The sequence below is a fragment of the Corvus cornix genome, chromosome 20, assembly GCF_000738735.6.
Source record: "Corvus cornix cornix isolate S_Up_H32 chromosome 20, ASM73873v5, whole genome shotgun sequence".
NCBI classification, from domain to species: domain Eukaryota; kingdom Metazoa; phylum Chordata; class Aves; order Passeriformes; family Corvidae; genus Corvus; species Corvus cornix.
In genome coordinates this window covers 14,893,864-14,912,591 of record NC_046349.1, presented here as the reverse complement: position 1 = coordinate 14,912,591, position 18,728 = coordinate 14,893,864, and the positions used below count along the sequence as shown (strand labels likewise).

Genomic DNA, 18,728 nt, shown 5'->3' with positions numbered 1-18,728 from the left:
GCACACTAATAGGGTTTTGAGGAAATGAAAAATCCTCCTTGCTTACTAGTCCAGTGAGTTTCACAGGCAGGTGAAGTTAACTTTTTCCCTAGAAACTAAAACTTGATTTAAATATCCTCACACTTGCTCCAATGGGCAGGGAAAGAGCTTTCAAATTTTACAGATGCAGCTTTAGTATCTGCTGCTGCTGCTCAGAAATCTGCCAGGCTATAGCAAAAGAAACACTGACAAGTCCAATGAATTTTCATTCCTTGTACTCAGAATTCCATCTGCAGCAGTACAACTGGGAAGAATCATGTCAATGTGTTGCTACTGTCCAGAGTAGTCAAAAGCAGCTTGAGAAAGGAACCTGGATCTGTTTCAACAGGGAATATAAAAAGAAAGTTTGCTTAGCAGGCACGTATTCTTAGACACGAGCTTTTTGAGGGGGGAGGTAAAGAAATGCCTTCTGCTCTTCAGAAATTATTACGCATGTACTTTTGCTTAAAAAAATAAACTGACAGTATAGATGTTTTCATTACACACACACATTTTTCTGAAAGGTCTGAAAGTTGATGTGGGGTTTTTTTGAGAAGCCAACAGCTTCTCAAAATAATAGCACTTACTGACTTTTCTTGCAGCATTTGGAAGGCTGTCCGTTCTTGCTATATCTGGTCGTAACTACCTTCCCTACAGTATTGTGCATTTAACAGTCTTTCTCACAATTTTCTCTTCTTTAAAACAAATGCATGTTTTAACCTCATGACCTCATTGCCTCTCTCCCCTCAGCCTGTCTTTTCCTCACAGTTTATTGCCCCTCACACACTCCACTTGTAACTAAAAATAGAAGCTGTCCCCAGCTCAGAGAGCTGCTTAAATATCTATGAAATAATTAAGACATTTGGGGACGCACATAAACTGCTCTCCCACAGCTATTCTATCCACACTTGTATATTAATGGTTAAAAGAATTAGTGATCTCTGAAAGGATACTGCAAGTGGAAGAGAGAATTTCATGTCAAGTACAACAGGCATCTTCCACCAAACCTGTTATTCTCACCCCCCATCCTCAATGAGTATTTTTCAGCTATTGTGATGTGTTATGTTCCTACTGTTACCAGGATAAGTACTCCCAGGAATCAACTCAAAGTATGTAATTATGTGCAAAAGTCATACCAATAACTAGATAAGAAAATTAAAACAATTTTAGAAAATAACCTATTTCTTAAAGTATGTTTTCACAAGACATACATGCCACAACTAACAGCATATATGCAGTACAACTCAGAAGCTAGCTTTAAGTAGTTATCAGAATAGCAACACAAGAGTGTCTCTCATGGATTGCCAAATACAGATTGGGTTTTTTAACCCCTAGTCTTTGGTGAACTTCCAGGAAGAAACATAACAACGTTTCTATTACCAGTTCTTTTCCCATTTCTGTCAACAAGGTTAATCTGCAACTCACAGATAAAGCCAGAACAGTTCCACAGCAGTGCCCCAATCTGCCTTCACTTTTAGCACCCTCTCCAATGATGCATTTTGATCTGAGTGGTACAGGTAGTCCACTGCTCTCTGTGCCTCTGCAGGCCATCCTCCAGTATTAAAGATGCTTAATCTGTAGTGGTTCCCATGAGAATTCGGTACACCTCTTATTTTCTTCGAGATTACACACATGAACTTGACAAGTCTGGTCACTCATGTTTTATACTTACGAAAGTGCTATCAGAAATTTATGAAATCTTCAGATGGGTCATCAGCTGAGCTTTACTAAGCCTATGAAACCTCTTAGAAGGCTGCTTTTGAGAAAGCCTGGTCCTCTTCCTTTCTCCTTTGTGGCAACACAGAATGTTACACTAACTCACATTACAAATGTTGAAGAGATAAAGCCACACATTTATTCCATTTATAAAAGAACTCAGCAGAGGACTGTTTCCAAGTAGCCTTTACACCAAGGAAAGATTTGTTCTTTATAACACTGCAACACTGCCCTCAGTAATTAATGTCAGTTCTGCAGCAGTATAGGCAGAATGCACAGGGATGACTGATGTCAGTTCCACCCCAGATGGTATTTTTAACACACTATTGATTAGTATTGCTTGGCACAGATATAAGAGGCCCCGTGTATGCAAAATTAGTAACTGACAGTAGCTTACATAGACTGGTGTTCCCAACCTCACTAATCCAAGTCCCAGCACAACTGTCCCACGCGTAAACTCAGCGCCACTTCACTGAAGTCAGGTAATTCAATTATTACAACATAACCAAGAGTAGCATTTGACTCTCCTGTAACTCTGTATCAAAAATTTAAGCCCCACTTCAAGTCTACTTCTAGAAAGCTGCTCCTAGTAATGTTTACATTATTCAGCTTGGGGTTTAGTTTGTTTTGGTTTGTTTTTCTCTTAAATAAGTATACTGCAAAACACTAAATACAGAATTGGTATGACAAGTTCAACTTGCCCAGCAGCCACCACAGAACAGGGTAACTGCATATGAGCCACACAGTGGAACTACACAGTAAGGGAAAACTGGCTAGAGAAGCAACACACACCTGCTCTCAATATGGCTAGAGCCAATACCAGGTGTATTATTTAAGCAGATCTAGGTATGTCATTTGCCAACGTTTAAATTCATTGAAATACATGGTGCTAGAGCCATTCCCTAGCAACCAACCCAATTAAATCCACTCTGCCAGTTAAAAGGATTCAGCTGTGCTGCTGTTCTTTTAACTGGTGTCACTCCTTTGCTTTGGTTATGCTAGGTCTTTTTTCAATAAAGCTGTCAACCATCACTTCAAAACATTATATTGTGTTTGTAAGAGATAAACACATTTTTATATATGGATTGGGAAGAATCTTATTTGCAATCAAACAGGGGTCCCAGGGGAAGACTAGTATCAACATTACTGCTGTAATGTAACAACATGCTGTGTTTGCTTATAGTTTTCTACTTTCTGATTTTTTTTTCCCCAGGCAGTCAAAAATTTATGAGAACGTACAAAAATCAAATCCCCAGTGCTAAATGTGACTCTTGAAGATTACAGTTGTGCTGATTTACAGGAATCACAACAGGAACAGAGCTTCCAGACTACTAGAGCACTGAATTACTATTCAGGCACATTCTTCTGACTTGCTTGCGTTATGCTGGTGAACTCTGTACAAAAATAAATATTTTTCAGAGAAGCTTGGTCACATTACAAAATCTCATTCATATTTTGTAACTTTATTTTAAATAAAACAGAACTATAAATTAGTTATAAATTTCCCTGGGACTTGATATTTTAAGAAATGTTTTAAGCAGCTCAATCTACTTTCTTTCTGTCAACTGCTTGCAAATTACTGTTTCCCAGTGACACACAGAGAATTAATTAGTCCTCTGATAGGTTAAATTGCTGTTTGGATCCCCCAAATCCACAATAACAAACACGTTTTTCTGCACCATATGCAAGAACCAACAACAACTTGAAAGAAACAAAGAATTATTTTGCTATTTTACCTATTATCATCACATAATTACATATAATAGATGCAGTCTTTGACTTTAAAGATAATTATATTAGCTTGTATTAAGTACAGTAATAACCACAAACTTTTACTTCTGAAAATACCATAAGGAAATGAATGCAAGTGCTTTAAGACAGAAAAAGTAGGCAAAACCAGTTACTATTACACAAATACGTTCTACCAAGTAAACGCATTTTTTTGTAGCTGTATACAGAGGAGGAAAAAATAAAAGTCTCACTGTGTTTATACAGCTGCAAACACACACAGGCGTTCAGATACACGCATTACCCGGATCCGTCCGGTGATGTGCCAAACGCGAAGCTGAGCGCTACGGCATCAATTGTCTTTTGGGAACTGTTTTCCGCATAGCCCCGGCCCGGCGCGGCTCCCTCAGCCCGCACCCCCCCGCGGCCGGGCCTCACGAGGGGGCGGCACGACCCCTCCGCCCGGCTCGCAGCCCCCGGCGGCAGCGCCCGCCCGCCGGGCCGGCAGGGCCGCAGCAGGGCGGGGGAGCTCAGGGGAGCTCCCAGCAGGGCTGGCCGCGGCTGGCGAGACCACATCGCCCCCGGGCCCCCTCGCTCAACTTCCAGCCCCACCCGGTCCCTATACAGCTCCCTTAGACGCTCCACCCAGGTTCCCCGCGATGGCAGCCTGGCCCTGTGGCCAGCAGCTCCACCAGAGGCACGGCAGCCCCGCCGTCCCCAGCTCGTGAGGGGGGGCGGGGGCTCCAGACCTCCCCTCCAGCGCTCCCCACTTACCCGCGGAGCCGGGGCTCAGCCGTGCCAGGCCAGGGCCGGTGCAACCACCGCCCGCCCGCGGAGCCCGGGGCCCGGTGGCGCGGGAAAGCGCATCCTCGGGCCGCGGTGCTGGGCAGCAGCCGAATCCCGTTTCCCGAAGACGCGTTTAGAGGAAGCGCTCGGGCTGGTGCTGCCCCCGCCTCTTCTTCCTCCTCTCCCTTCTTCTCCTTTTCCCGATTAAAAAGTTCATTTACCTCGAGGATCCTCCCCCCGGGATTGACGCAATGCCCAGCGGCGAGCAGGGAGGAAACCTGTTCTACCAGCCCCGGGCTCGTTCAAAATCCAGCGGCAGCACCGCGGCAAAGACGATGGCGCAGCCCGGCGCGCACGGGGGAACCGGGGAGGCCCCAGAGCCAGCCCCGCTCCAAAGAAAAGGGGCCGACGCTGAGCGCCCGCCGGGTGCGCAGAGCCTTTAAAAGCAAAGGGGATAGTTCATGGGGGGCGGGGGAAGGGGAATGTGATTGCCCCTCATAGTCTGTGCTCGTCTTGTCTCCTATCGCTAGGTGTTTGCCGAGTGCTGCCAGCCCCACGCAGCAGCTGCCCCCCATCCCCAGCTCTGTGAGGTGGAGGACGGAGGCGGCATCCTCCAAAGGGGCTGAAGGCCTGCGTCTGCCCCGGAGCCTGGACCGAGACACCTGTGAGGAGGGCCTGAAGGCTTCTAAAAGGTCATGCTAACACAGACCCCGTTCCACTGGTGCAGTTGAAATTAAAGGGCTCAATATTCATGAGTAATTAAGAAAAGCCTAACAAAGCTCTTCGAGGTAGGGACTGTGTTCACAGCAGGTGCAGTCTACACGACTGGCAACCAGTTAACACGTTACTCCTGGAACTTGTTTGAGTAACTATCTAAATCGTTAAGTTCTTCAGTGGATTCTTTAAAGACCTCTTAAATGAGTATCTTTCAAAGATACTAGTAGATTACCATGTTAAAAAACCTGTAAGAATGAAGCATTTTCTTCTAGCATTCCCATACTGATAAGTGTCAGACATGCAGCACAGGTTACCCCAGAACTTCCCAACCCTTCTTATTACCTCTAATATTCTGTTCAATCTATGATGTATTAGGACTTTTGCTTTAGAAGAAGCATTGCCTCCAATGGCCTCCTCTGGACTTTGCTGGAAAAGGCTAACAGTCTTGAACAGTTTTTCATTGTTGGCTCTGTTCTTGGCTATGCATAGACAGATCCTAAATTAGCAAACAATGTAATAGCACACTTCCTCCAAACACAACGATCTCACTGCTAAGGTACCAAGTGTGCTCCTGTATGTACAGGAATGAGCAATATAAGTGAAACACTGTATGTCAGTAAAACACTGTTCACACTAGGGGCTGCAACAACACAACTGTATTGGGATAAATACGCCACTCCCTAACAGGGAGTTAAACTAATCATAGACCCATATGATATGCATAAAACAGGAGCTACATCTCGCTAACATTTTGATAACATTCTTTTATTGCTTTCTGAGATAACATTCAACCTTTGCCTAGCAACTTTCAACTCACAATGAAACAATTTACAGACAATTACTTTTACAACACACCGGTGAGCCAGAATGTTCTGATTCTGCAGATTTTAGACTTGAATTAGTGTCTAAAGGCAGCTGAGTCACCCAGAGTCAAACAGCCTTTCAGGCCAGGCACAGAACGAGGAACCCGACATTCCTCTGTCCTAACCACAGGCCAACAGTTTGCCACCAGCAATATGCAACCTCTACAAACTAGCTCTAAAGGGACTGCAAGCAGTAACTACCAAGCCAAAGAAAATACTAAGTTTGCTATGGTCCACATTTCACATTGGAGAAGAAAACTGATTATCTACCTTTATTTCTAGAGGACTGTAAATGGGATTTTCCATTTTAAGAAACACGTGACCTAATACTAAGCTACAATGTCATTAATATGAACTACAAGCATCAAAAGATACTAAGACTAGGATTAGTGACATCAGTATAGGAATCTAAATTTGATTTAACATCACTGGAAAATGTCACAATAGATTGCTCATTTCAACAGAAGAGTATGTTCACCTCACAGGGAGCGCATGTAATTTCCATTAATGTTAATGGGAGTTATGCAAGTGCATTAAGAGGATAATACACCCCCTGGTCTGAGACAACCCTGCAAAGTGAAAGGTGCTTCCTCTTCAAGAGAATGGCATTTCCATCTCATGCATTTCAAAAGAACTTGTTCTGGCACAGTTACAAAATAGGATGGGTAACAACTATTATGCATCCAAACTTGAAGCAGTTTAGTGATTTCAGCTATTTTCCTATTGCCAAAAACTCAAGGGATAAAGATGTATTTAAAACACTATGGTTTATTTGAAGTCTAAGGCAATAAAATCATGTGAAATTACTGGTAAAACGAGAAGGTCTGAAAACTTACTCGTGAAATGATGAAGAAATCTTTTAGGTATCTCGTTTTAAAACAAAGTCATTTTATTAACTACCTGGAAAAGGATTCCATTGATGTATACAGATCATCATGGCTGAGTTCAAAAGACAAAACGAAAAAGCAAGATCATTTGCTTCCACTGCCAGACCCGAGATTTTACACCAAATGAACTTCAGATTTCTCCTGCAGCATGGCATTGAACAGCTTGAATTTATTTTACTGCACCTCAAATAACAAATGTTGCCTATTATCTAAATAATTTGTCTAAAATTATCCTAGGATTTTCTAAAACATAGGATATAACTATCAAAGTTAGGAGAAAACAGAAGTGCAGTCATTTCTTTAAAAATCGCACATCCATCTACATTGTTAGCTGGAAAAATTCCTTTAAACATTTAATCTGCAGATTCTCTGTCCGCCTTACTCTCAAGTAGCACAGCACAGGAATACGTATGGAACAACGCATGTGGGACTATCAAGTGAACTATGGAGCTGCATGTAAAGGGGAACCACTTTGATCCACCTGGCAGAGAGTGGGGGTCCACAGCATTATCTTTTAATTAGTCCTGAGACAACAGCTAAAACTTCAGGGTGTAACAAGCAGTCAGGGGAACTGTCATGAGGAAAGGGTAGCATGTCAACGATACAGAGAAGCAACTTCTGGGAAACAAGAAGATGGTCAGAAGGAGTCCAGAAGTAATTTTTAAAAATCCCAAAAATAGAAGCTAAGCAACATGCTGTGTGAAGCATGTCTTTTTCATTGTTGCCAAATATATTGTGCTTTCAGAGCTTGAATATTGTCCTCATGTTATAAGAAACAGGAAAAAAGGGCTAGCTTTCACACTTCTACATACTTAACCATGCCTTCTAACTCCTCTTCAGACTTGCTAATATTTAGCTTTATAGTAACCCATCATACATAAACCTCTCACACCATTAGTCATTTAGATTTCTCCTCCCTGCTTTCACATTTCTTAATGTCTATCAAAGTAAAGATGGCTTTGAGCCATCTTTTTGCTTTTCCTCAGTATAAGTTCTTACAGTAATCAGTCCACAGTTATAGTAATTACACTGGTCAGAGCTCTTATGGCAGAGTTTATAGAGTTTAATTTTTTACTACTTTAAACAACCGCATTTCAGTTGCTTAAAGTGTGTAAATACTACTTCAACAACAAATCAAAAAGCTATTAGGAAGGCACAAACAGCACAATATATTCCACTCCTTGATCCCTCACATGACATGTGTTTTATATGACAGACTCCAGCTCAACATGATTTTATAGGCAATTGCTTGACACCTGTCTTTTAAAGTCAAGTTGCACTTTCAATAAATGTTCAGTCACATTATGGGGGAAATGGTTTATACATTTTCAGGTACTACAAAAAGTGAAAAAGGGAAACACTGACAGGAAAAGCAAAGGAGAAAGAAAAAAAATGAAGTTTGATTGATCCAAATGCTAAGCATTACATTCTTCTGTGTGAAAATAAAGATTAAATATATTACACTGTATGAACTTAGTTACAACTACGAGTTTGCAACACTTAATATTATTCTAGTTTAATACTAATCAAATTAATTTTTATCATAATTCACAACAGTGAATGCAAGCTATTCAGCAAAATATTGAAGCAACAAAGATGATGAGGAGGATGTAACAACAATAAAAGTAACACCCTAGTGCACTGACAGAAATGATAACTTATCTTTCTGGACAACAAACTGAAAACAAATCCTTCCTGCAATGCCAAAGAGAAATTCCTAAGAAAACACTAGCAGAATCCCAAAGCTCAGACATAAAATTAGTATGTGTGTCCTGAGTATTAATATTATTAATAATGCCCAAGGACGCATCTGAAAGATGAAGAACATCAACTCAAAGAACTATTGTTGGTCACACAGCCCATAAAAGGAAAAAGAACAGTAGCCTTTTTTTACCCCATTTATAAATGACCCTTAAAATAACTGCCTGTAAGTCAGCAATAATTCAATAATCTATTTTAATAAAGAATTTTTCTTTTTATAAGGAATTCATATTTTTCTTTTATACATCCTGATCTTGTTTTCCTTTGTAGGCTTTCGGCAGGCTGTACTACAGTGCTCAGACTCCCTCCTGTTCCAGTTCCCGATGTTTTATGCAAATGGAGCAACAGACCAATCATCAAACACACACATTGTTTAATTGATGATTAGCTGCAATCTCAGCACAATTTGGTATGTAATGCAAAATGCGAACGACTCCTATATTTTTTTTTTTACTGAAAATTCTCCTACAGAAGACAACAGCCACTCCCTTACCTAAATAACATTTCCTAACAAAAGAGTAAAGTATGTAATGATAAAATACTATCTAAAAACAACTATGCTCTGATTTGAAAGTATTAAAGCAGAAAAAGGTATAATCAACTGATAGAGAGGATGGATAGAACAGCAGGCCTCAACGCAACATTCACTCTTTTCTGTGGTTCCCTGTGCGTTTAACTTTAGTCAAGGGTCTCTTTGTGTGACCACCCTATCTCCATCTATCTCCAGTAGACCAGTCCTAGCACCCTGAATGGTCACCTTCATGTCCTGCCTCTGAACATTTCACAAACTGGCACAGGCATACAATCTATGTTACACACTTTTTGCCATATGAAGGTTTTGTTTGCAGTCTTTAGGTTCAGCTGAATTTGATGCACCTACAGCAGAAGTACTTTCACTAACAAAGACCTATCCTGTAGGCACGAAGTCCAAAGGGATGCACCTGGACTTCACCTCCATTAGGAAAGCTGTGTTTACTCACTCTGCTTTTCATTGTCTTCTAATTACTACCGTTCAGCAGTTCTCCCCATCTACCTCAAATACTTTAAATAGTATTATAGATACCTTGATCTGACTGTATATTTATATATTCTAAGCTGGGCTTCAAATGGACAATTGCAAGAAATATTAGGAGAGAAAATTACACAACTGCCTGCATTTCGCACATGCAGGAAGTAATTTTCCTGTTCTCTTGCCTCTATAGCACAAGTGAGGCAAAGCTTATGGTGGGATGTGATACCTGTTATTAGATCAACTGCTACAGATGGGAATGAACAGACACAGCCTCAGGCATATCAAGCACTTCTTCAGATCTGAAACAGAAGCAGCTATCTTCAAAGCTAAGCTGCTCTGAATTTAACTAATGTTTTAACCAAGCCATGTGAAAAAAAAGTAGCTCCTATCTCTGATATAGGAAGGCTTGCTAACAAAGAAAAAGGAGACAGTTTGGATCATTAAAATAAGGTAGTAACTCATCTGCTGAAAAACACAGACTTGTTACTGAGCTGGGAGAAACCAGGAGAGAGGTTAAGAAAATTACAATACCTTTAAAACTGGTATGTCTAGTAAGTCTATAATTTTTACCTTTTATCAGAGTCATGAATTTTAATATTAAGGCTTATCTTTTGAAGGTGCTTTGTGGATTTCCCTTGAGGGTCAGGACTGATTCATCAGACATAGAGTAGTCACTTTATGAGAAATGTTCACCTACCAGTCACAGGCATCTCTCTTACTGATCATCTCCAAGGACCTTGGGGATTTTTTGATTCCCTTTGTGTAAGGTCATTTGGGGCATTTGGGTAGGCAGGTTACTTTCCTCTAGAGACTACAGAGATGTATCAGCAAGTAGATATACAGTTTTGATAGTGTTATGGTAGCTTCATTACTCTCAGTACTGATAATGTGCTGTTTTTTGAAAGATATAATGCATACCTTTTGCATTCTTAAAATACCAACTATTACATTTTTGAAAAAGTTGCCTTTTAATAACAAAACAGTTTCATTTTTTTCTACCACGTATCAAGGGTAGAGATTATTTATATAATGTTTAAAGGACACTAAAGCCATTCAAATTCTTTCTACTTCATTCAAGACAAAAAAGACACTGAAACAGACACAAGTGCTGCCCCTGGCTAAAGAATGCTTTACTTTCATTTCCAAAAAGTTAAAAATAAAGTTGAATCTACATGTAAGCTTTAGCATCACTCCCCTACCTTTAGAGTTTACAATCTTCCATAAGGTTGAGACAAGATTCCTGCATATGAAAAAACCTAGATCATGACTACAATACTATACCATTAATGGCAACTGACTCAGTGATGCCTCAAATCATAGAATTGTTTGGGTTGGAAGGGACTTAAGGATCATTCCTTCCAACCTCCTGCCATGGGCAGGGACACTTTCCACTAGACCAGGTTGCTCAAAGCCCTGTCCAACCTGGACTTGAACACTTCCAGGGATGGGGCAGCCACATCTTCTCTGGGCAACCCATGCCAGTGTCGCAGGCGCTACCCTCAGACAGAAGAATTAAACATCATGGTTGCCCTTCTGGCTTAGAATACGTTACTATTTCTGATCCTTAATTCAGAGAGAAATGTATTAATAACTAGAAGCACAGTTTATTTTTCTATCACTGCGAAGCTCTGATATTATCAGTAAGCAACAAATGACAGGTATCTTACAGTAAGTCTCATTTACACCCCTAAAATACAGAGGACTGATTTTTCAGTAGTAGTAAGCAGCCACACAAAACAGTTCTGAAAACTTACGTAGTTTTTCTTAGGTCCTGAAACTGTAGTTGACCACTCTTCATGTCTGGCAATGAAACCTCTTTTATTTGTACTTCAGTTCACCTTATGTTATTTGTATGCCTCATCACTCTCATGATTGACTACAGTGGCAATTCTTGAGAATTCTTTGAGAGCCCCAAAGTACATGCACTACTTCCCCTGCCAAACAGGAGTGTCTGACATGAGAATATCTGAGTATATTTCCACAGGACTTTGAAAGATTATTTTTCAAGACAAGACTGGATGCTCCCAGTTAGAAAAATTTTTTACCATACACTGAAAAGTTGGTATGTAAACTGTAGACACAGAGCAATAAATTCAAACATTTAATTTTGCATTTGGCTCCCCTTTTTACCCAAATAAAACTATGTAGTATCAACAAAAAGCTTCTGGAGGTACCTATCAAGTCATCACACAGATTTTTACTGACAAAAGTGGTAAACCCATGAAAACTAAATTGTCTTTCAAGCATGAATGATATTAAGTGCCAGTTAGTATTTATAGCTCAGCATTAAAATGTTTTAAATTTTGTTTACTAGCAAAGAAAGAGGTCAGGACAACCATTAGGCTTAATAATTTCCAGCTGAATGGATTTTAAAAAAGGCCAAAATCTTTTGTGAAGTAAAGTGGAATGTTTTATCTGATGAGCTCTATGGCAGTATGCAATTCCAAAGCAGATTTCCTATCCCCAGTACATTTTTGGCTTTGGTATTTCTAAATGCACACAAGATCACACACCAAATTTTGTTCTTCGATCAGTTAATACACAGTAACTGAAACAGCAAAGTACACTTTTCCAAGAAGAAAGTATTTAAAATGAACAAAAAATATTTCACCAAAAGCTCTGTGATACCCCTGCTAAATGAGAACCTATTAATCAGTCCCAGTTTTACGATTAAAACCTGTAAAATTCCCAGAACAATTTTAATTTTTTTTTCAAACTATCTTGGGGATAAAGTTCTTGCAAAACCCAAGATAAGGAATATCTTATCATAAATAAGATTTTTGGCCAACACTGCAGAACAGTAAGATGACATCTGCAGCAGGACTCTACATTAGCAATGGCAGGGTAGTTCAGATCTGAGGTCATTATGCAGATAAATTAAACTTTACTATCCTTGGCTTTTCTTAGATGAAAATATAAAAGTTATAATTCAGTTACTTTTTTAGCTTAACTTTTACGTATCTCTAACAGTAAGTTTACTTCTTACCTATTGCTTTTCATAATTAAATCTCGAAGAGGTTTACAAATTCGGTATGGAACATTTGTAATATCCACTGAGAAACTGAGCTGTAGAAAGGTAAAATTACTTACTCAAGGTCAATTCAATGGGTCAGCGACCCATCTAGGAACAGATATTCCGGGCTCCAAAACACCGTTGTATTTACCAGGCCAACAGCTTCCAACTTGAAGTCCAAGGATCTCTGGGGCTCCACAGGTTAAATTTATAGGCTACAATATATGTTATCATTTGCTTTGCTTCCCATAGTTTCTATACGTGCATCAGAACATACCAACTAACCTGTGATGACAGCTCTCCTTGATACTCAGGTAATTATGCTCTGAACTGTCACCCATTTAGATAACTACAGCAATAGCACAGGGCTAAAGGCAGATGCAAATACACACAAATAATGCTACTGAGGAGCAAGCATGAGACCTGCCCTGCTCTCTGGGCACACAAAGAACCTACATGTGTGCACATGCACCTACTGAATGTCATCTAAGGTATGCTCCAGCTCTTATTGCTGTGGGCAATATGCACATGCTTCTGGGGAAGCAGGATGAGCCAGAGGAAGGGGGAGAGGAGAAAGGACAAGGCCACTGGTGGGGCACAACGACCAAGGAGATAACAACCTTCCCACACAACGCACATACCCCTACACCAACTGGTATTAAAATTAAAACAGAAACACTCCTGCTTAGTAAAGCACTTTTTACTTCCCTTATATGGTATTCTGGGCTGTCTGAAAACTCAGGTCGACATATCCCTATTGATGGCACAATGCTCAAGCGCTCATGAATCATGAAGTAAACAGTTACAATAGGAAGTTTCAAAGAATGAGTAACTATTTAGGATTCTGATATAATCACATAACTTCAGGTACTTACAACTTATCCAGGCCCTGTCCATTTTGTGAGGAAAAAAATTTGAGTAGGGAAATACCAAGGAATTTATGTTGGAAAGTCATGATTCAGGATCTTGCTACAACAGCCAACAAGCAGTCCATTTACTCTGATCCCCTAAGGATCTGTACTGGCTCTGGCTGGGACAGAATTAATTTGCTTCATAGCAGCCAATATGGTGCTAGGCTTTAGATTGTGATGAAAACAAGTGTTGACAACACACTGATGCTTTACTTATTGCTGAACAGTGCTTACAGAGCACCAAGGCCTTTTCTGCTTCTAACACTGTCCCAACAGCAAGGACACTGGGGGGTGTATAATAAGCCAGAGAGGGGGAGAAACAGATGGGACAGATGATTCCAACTGACCAAAGGGATATTCCATACCATATGACATTGAGCTCAGCAGTAAAAAGTTGGGGGAAGAAGAAGGGAGGACAGTTGGAACTATGGTGTCCAAAATTGCACACAAATGCTCAAGCTCCAGAAGAAAATACCACATTTCAACTGAGTCCCTTTCATCAGTGCTTAACTGGTGCCTCTGCTGTAAGAGATCTTAAAAGACTAAAATGTTGATTAAAATTCAAGCGTAATGCAGATTTATCTGTTGCAGTTGATAACAGGCAAGGTGATAGCTCAAAAAATTTGCATAGCTGTACTGGTTTGTATCTAATTACAAACTGCCCCCAGGATGCTGACATATATGTGTCATGCACACCCTTTTCAAATCATTGAGACACTCCACAGCTGTTAACAGCATCTCAAGTTAGAAAGCACTGCTCATCAGTTTTTACCCTGTGATCAAATCTGAACACCAGAGAAACCTCAAGGGCTTGTTCTGACTTTTGAAAACACTCCTTTCTTAGACTAGATATTTTTTCTTCAAGTAGTACATCTTTTCTTTCCTTCCCTTCTCTACAGTTTCTGCAAGTTCTAATTTTCCCTACACCTTCTCAGTTGTGAGCATGTGGCTGATAAAACTAGAGGTAGAAATCATACTACTGAGCGTGAGAATACTCTATGCTGCTGAAAGCATGATTTTAAAAAATTCTACTGAATTTTAGGATGGCCTTACAAGAGCAAACAAAAAACAAAAGGGCTAACTTTAAGCTGTTCTGCTAGTTCAAACATGTTGAAAAATGTCACTGGGGTAACTTCATCCCCAGAGACTTTGTGCTACATCAGGTATAACTTCTCCTCCCATAGTTCAACAGAATAAATCATCCACTTGGTTCAATCCAGCAGAAAGACAGACCTGTATTTAGTTTACACCTCCAGATAACCCAGTAGTGCACAGATTTAATCTTAAGTATTACAAATGTCATTCTTCTTGCTTTAAAACAAAGCTGGGGATTGGGAGTGTTAATATTTGCTTATCAGACCTAAACATAAGGTGAAGACACTGGAAATATTTAGCAGACTGTGTCACAAAGCAGGAGCTTCTTAGACCTTTCACAAGAGTAACCTCATAATAAACTTTCTCAAAAAGTTACCAGTGCCTTTTTCTTCATTCAGTTTGCAATGTGCTGATCTCCTTATCCTCTCATTGTTAAGCCTGACAAAAATGAACGCAGGAAAAAGCTCACTACACCTGCCTCAGTGACAAGAACAGCGATGAACTATGTTAAGTTAGAAGCTTAAGTTTTAGTACCTTGGATCAGCTTAGTGGAAAGGAATAGCGAAATAATGTGGCAGATGATTATAAAACAGCTACAGATACTACTAATTGCAGGTGGACTTTTAAAGCTTATGTTGCGTAACTGTTTCTGACTTTACTTAAGATACACGCCAGTCCCCACTTGTCCCCTTTTCTGTGTCAGCTTTGTGACATAAATAATCTGTTATCTCCATGCTTTTTCCCATACTACTTTAAACTGAAACAGACAACATGGTATAAATGGTCTAAGTACACTGGCCTGAGGCATTGTACAGAAAATTGCAGGTTATGCTTAGCAACACTATTATGTAAGATTAGAATAACCAACCTCTTATTTTTACAACCCAAAGCATATGACATTTAAAAACAGTGTAACAGGTCTTTCTATATGTGTGATGATGACTCTTTCTGAAGTTTAGGCCTTGAAACATTTTGTACACCATCTGACATACTATCATAGTCCAAGAATTACAGTAAGGATGGCTATTCCTAGGGACATAATATCAGCTGCATACAAGACTGATGCTGGTAGCTACAATGAAGCATAATATCACCATCCCTGCTATAATAAGAGCATTACATGTTCTCTCGCTGACCTGCAGCTCTAAAAATACATGCTGAATGACCTGAATCGCTTTGCAGCAGTTCCAAAGTTAAAAAGATTGAACTACAACAGACAAATGAAATACGGCATTGTGAATTCTTCGAGTGTGTAATATGAAGCTTTCATTTTTGCATACTTTCATACCAATACTCAAAATAATGCTGCAATTCAACATTAAATGCAGATAAGCTACATGACAAACAGGTAATACTCAGGCATTATATTATCCTGATCTCAGTGAAGAAATGCTCTTCAAAAATTTGGACAAGGCTCCCATGCATTTAGAAACTATTAAACTTTAGTAACTCCATAAATCAACAGTGATGCATCCTCAAAAACTTGTAAATACTCTCCAGCTCCTTTGATATTTACAATTTTATTAATACTTCTTTTTACCTTTTCTGACTTAGTAATGCATATGGGAAGTCTTACTACAACTTACCACAAAGGTCAAGCATATTATCAAATAATTCTGGGAAACCTGGATGAAGTCTGAGTGGGTGCCTCAGTGAGCATCTTCGAGCAGAAAGTTTGTTCATTATGATTTTACATTATTGCTTCAGGAAAATCAGGCCAGAAAAAGAAACAAAGGAGTCAACTAGATTCAGATAAGTAAATATTCAAGGAAGAAGAGACAACGAGATCTAGATAAGTAGGTAGAGGAAATAGCTAGCAGCCTGAGTTTCCTCTCTCCAGTTAACCATTAAAGATTTTCTGTGAAAGGAAGAGGTTAGGAAAACATACAGTGTCAAATACACACACAGTGTTTTTAGGCTACATAGAATGTACTTAAGAATGGAATACGGAAGTGTCATCTTAGTTCACATGTTCCTATACTGCTGCTACTATTTCTCCATAAACTTCATGTGCTGCAGAAAACACTCATAAAATCTCTGCCCCCTGATGTGACCTTGCCAGTACAACGGTACTGCATAGTGGCATTTAAATCGACTACGTTCTTCTGGCTTTAAAAAAAGCACTGCTATATATTAGAAGTTCATAAAAGATTCAGTGTCTTTATCAAAAGTTTCAGAGGCAAACAGGAAAAAAGTAATGAGGCACGAATTCAGAATTCCATAATTTTAAAGCTCTGGTCCCCAATAAACCAGTTTAAGCATATAAAGAAACAGATGCAGTAGAGATCAGCCTAAGGCTTTCAATTCGCAGAACTTACATGGTTCTGCTAATTTACCAGGTAGCTAAGCACCCTCATTATCAGTCCTTGTATTGTTCTGGCTGACCACTCTTACCCTTATTTTTTCAAAAGAAGCCAGCAGAAGAAGGTGGTTATCTGCTCAAAATCACAGCATGATCCATTAGAAAGCAACAAGTACCTGACCACTACTTTGAGTGGCTAAGCAAAAGGGTGCAAAATATTTGCATTTAATGCTATTCACCTCATTTCACATACGTAGCAACATAAACAACGATATACATGCAGAGCAACAGAGAATGAGGTTCAAGAATTCCTGATTACTCTAGTTCTTCTGACAAAACCTTTCTACTGCGAGAAAAATTTACACCTAACTTCCATTAAAAACTGAGTGCATGTCAAAGTTCTGTTTTATAATAAAATTTTATGCAATGTATCCTTAAATAAATAAATCTACTGAAACCAAGGATTGCATTGCACATCCACTTCTCTACCTAAACAGAGTATGAGTAAGAGAAACAATCTAAAGGACAACTACTTATGTGACAAAATACTGAAAGATGCCAAGACATTATGCTGATCTGAGCAGTGTAAGAATCAAGCAGGAACAGAATGGCTTCAACATTACAAAAAAACCAATCTAAAATCTCAGGCAGTTAAAGTCAGAAAACCTGATGGCTACCAGGCTTGCTGTATTCAGTGATATGACAAATTATTCATCTTTCCAAAACACTTGCTCCAGAATCCTAGACAAGTAATACATTTACAGTATACCCAAAAATCGGTGCACTGTCTGTTTCCAACACAAAGCTCATACTAACTTTAACCTCCCTGATGTTCTCTCATCTTTATCTGTCAAAGCAATTCCTTGGCATCAGATATGAGAATGCCCTGACAAGCTTTTATCCATATTCGGTCTGGTATTTTCACATTTCCCCCCTCTATTCTTATTGTTTCATTCTGTCCTTCTTTTATTGTCCTCCAGCATGTTTGGTATGCTCAGAATATGCTAAATCCATGAACTTTCACCTTAAAAAAAGATGAAGGAAAAAAGTATTCTACACAGAACCCATACTCTGTAAGCTCCTCTTGTTCCAGCCAGACCTTAAGTCAAACTACATACAGCTTTTTAGGAAACACTATTTTACAATTTTCTGAATAGTTGGTTGTCTAATAGGAAAAACTGTCTGCCATCCTGAGCACCTTTGCCCTTTAGGAAAACACATTCCTTTTGAACGATGCATTAATGTAAAACACTTACATGAACTACATACCTAATTTCCTAGAATAAAAGATTTCCTTCTCACTCATTCCATTATACTTCAAAACTAAGCAACCTTCAAGCCTTTGATACTGCTTGCCCTATTGCTCAAAAAAAAAAAAAAAAAAAAAAAAAAAAAAAAAAGGCCCAAACTCTTAATTTCCAAACTAAGGAGCACCTGAAAAGTAAAAAAATGTAATAGAAGGTACTTTCAACACATGACGAAACTCAAGCAGTAACGCTGTAATTAGTATTTTATTCTGAGAGCTTTACACACCAAGTCTGATGGCATGCAGGAACCTGCTCACCCAAATATTTGCAGAGGTGTTAAAATGAAAGTTGTATTAACACCTAGAGCAGCAGCATGTATTCATCATACCAATGCACTCTCCCTAGCATGACTTCAGAAAGACCAAGTAATGGTTATTGACAATTCTGAGAAAAACTATGAAGTTCTATTTCTGTTTATACATTTTCCACTTCTGCACTAAATACAACAGGGTTTACGCATGCCAGCTTCTTGCACAAACCTAACTGAACAGTGGGACCAAGCAGATAGGGTTATACTATTATTTTAAATGGTATGGAAAACAACTAGGTTGTATTTGGTAAGCAGCACGCTACTGTGTCCCTTCATTAATGATTCTCAACAGGATCCAATGC

General features: G+C 39.4%; 1 protein-coding gene across 7 annotated transcripts in view; it reads right to left on the bottom strand.

Moving 5' to 3' along the window:
- Positions 1 to 18,728, bottom strand: part of SULF2 (sulfatase 2) — a 122,895-nt gene that overhangs the window by 61,128 nt on the left and 43,039 nt on the right. For 2 of the 7 annotated variants that reach the window (XM_039563711.1, XM_039563714.1), the window contains exon 1: positions 4,237 to 4,443. The exons of 4 other annotated variants lie outside the window; for them this stretch is intronic. The gene's annotated coding sequence lies outside the window, so the exon portion shown is untranslated. Of the gene's footprint in view, positions 1 to 3,766; positions 3,832 to 4,236; positions 4,444 to 18,728 lie in introns of those variants that run through there. One more of the 7 variants, XM_039563713.1, reaches the window with a different exon arrangement.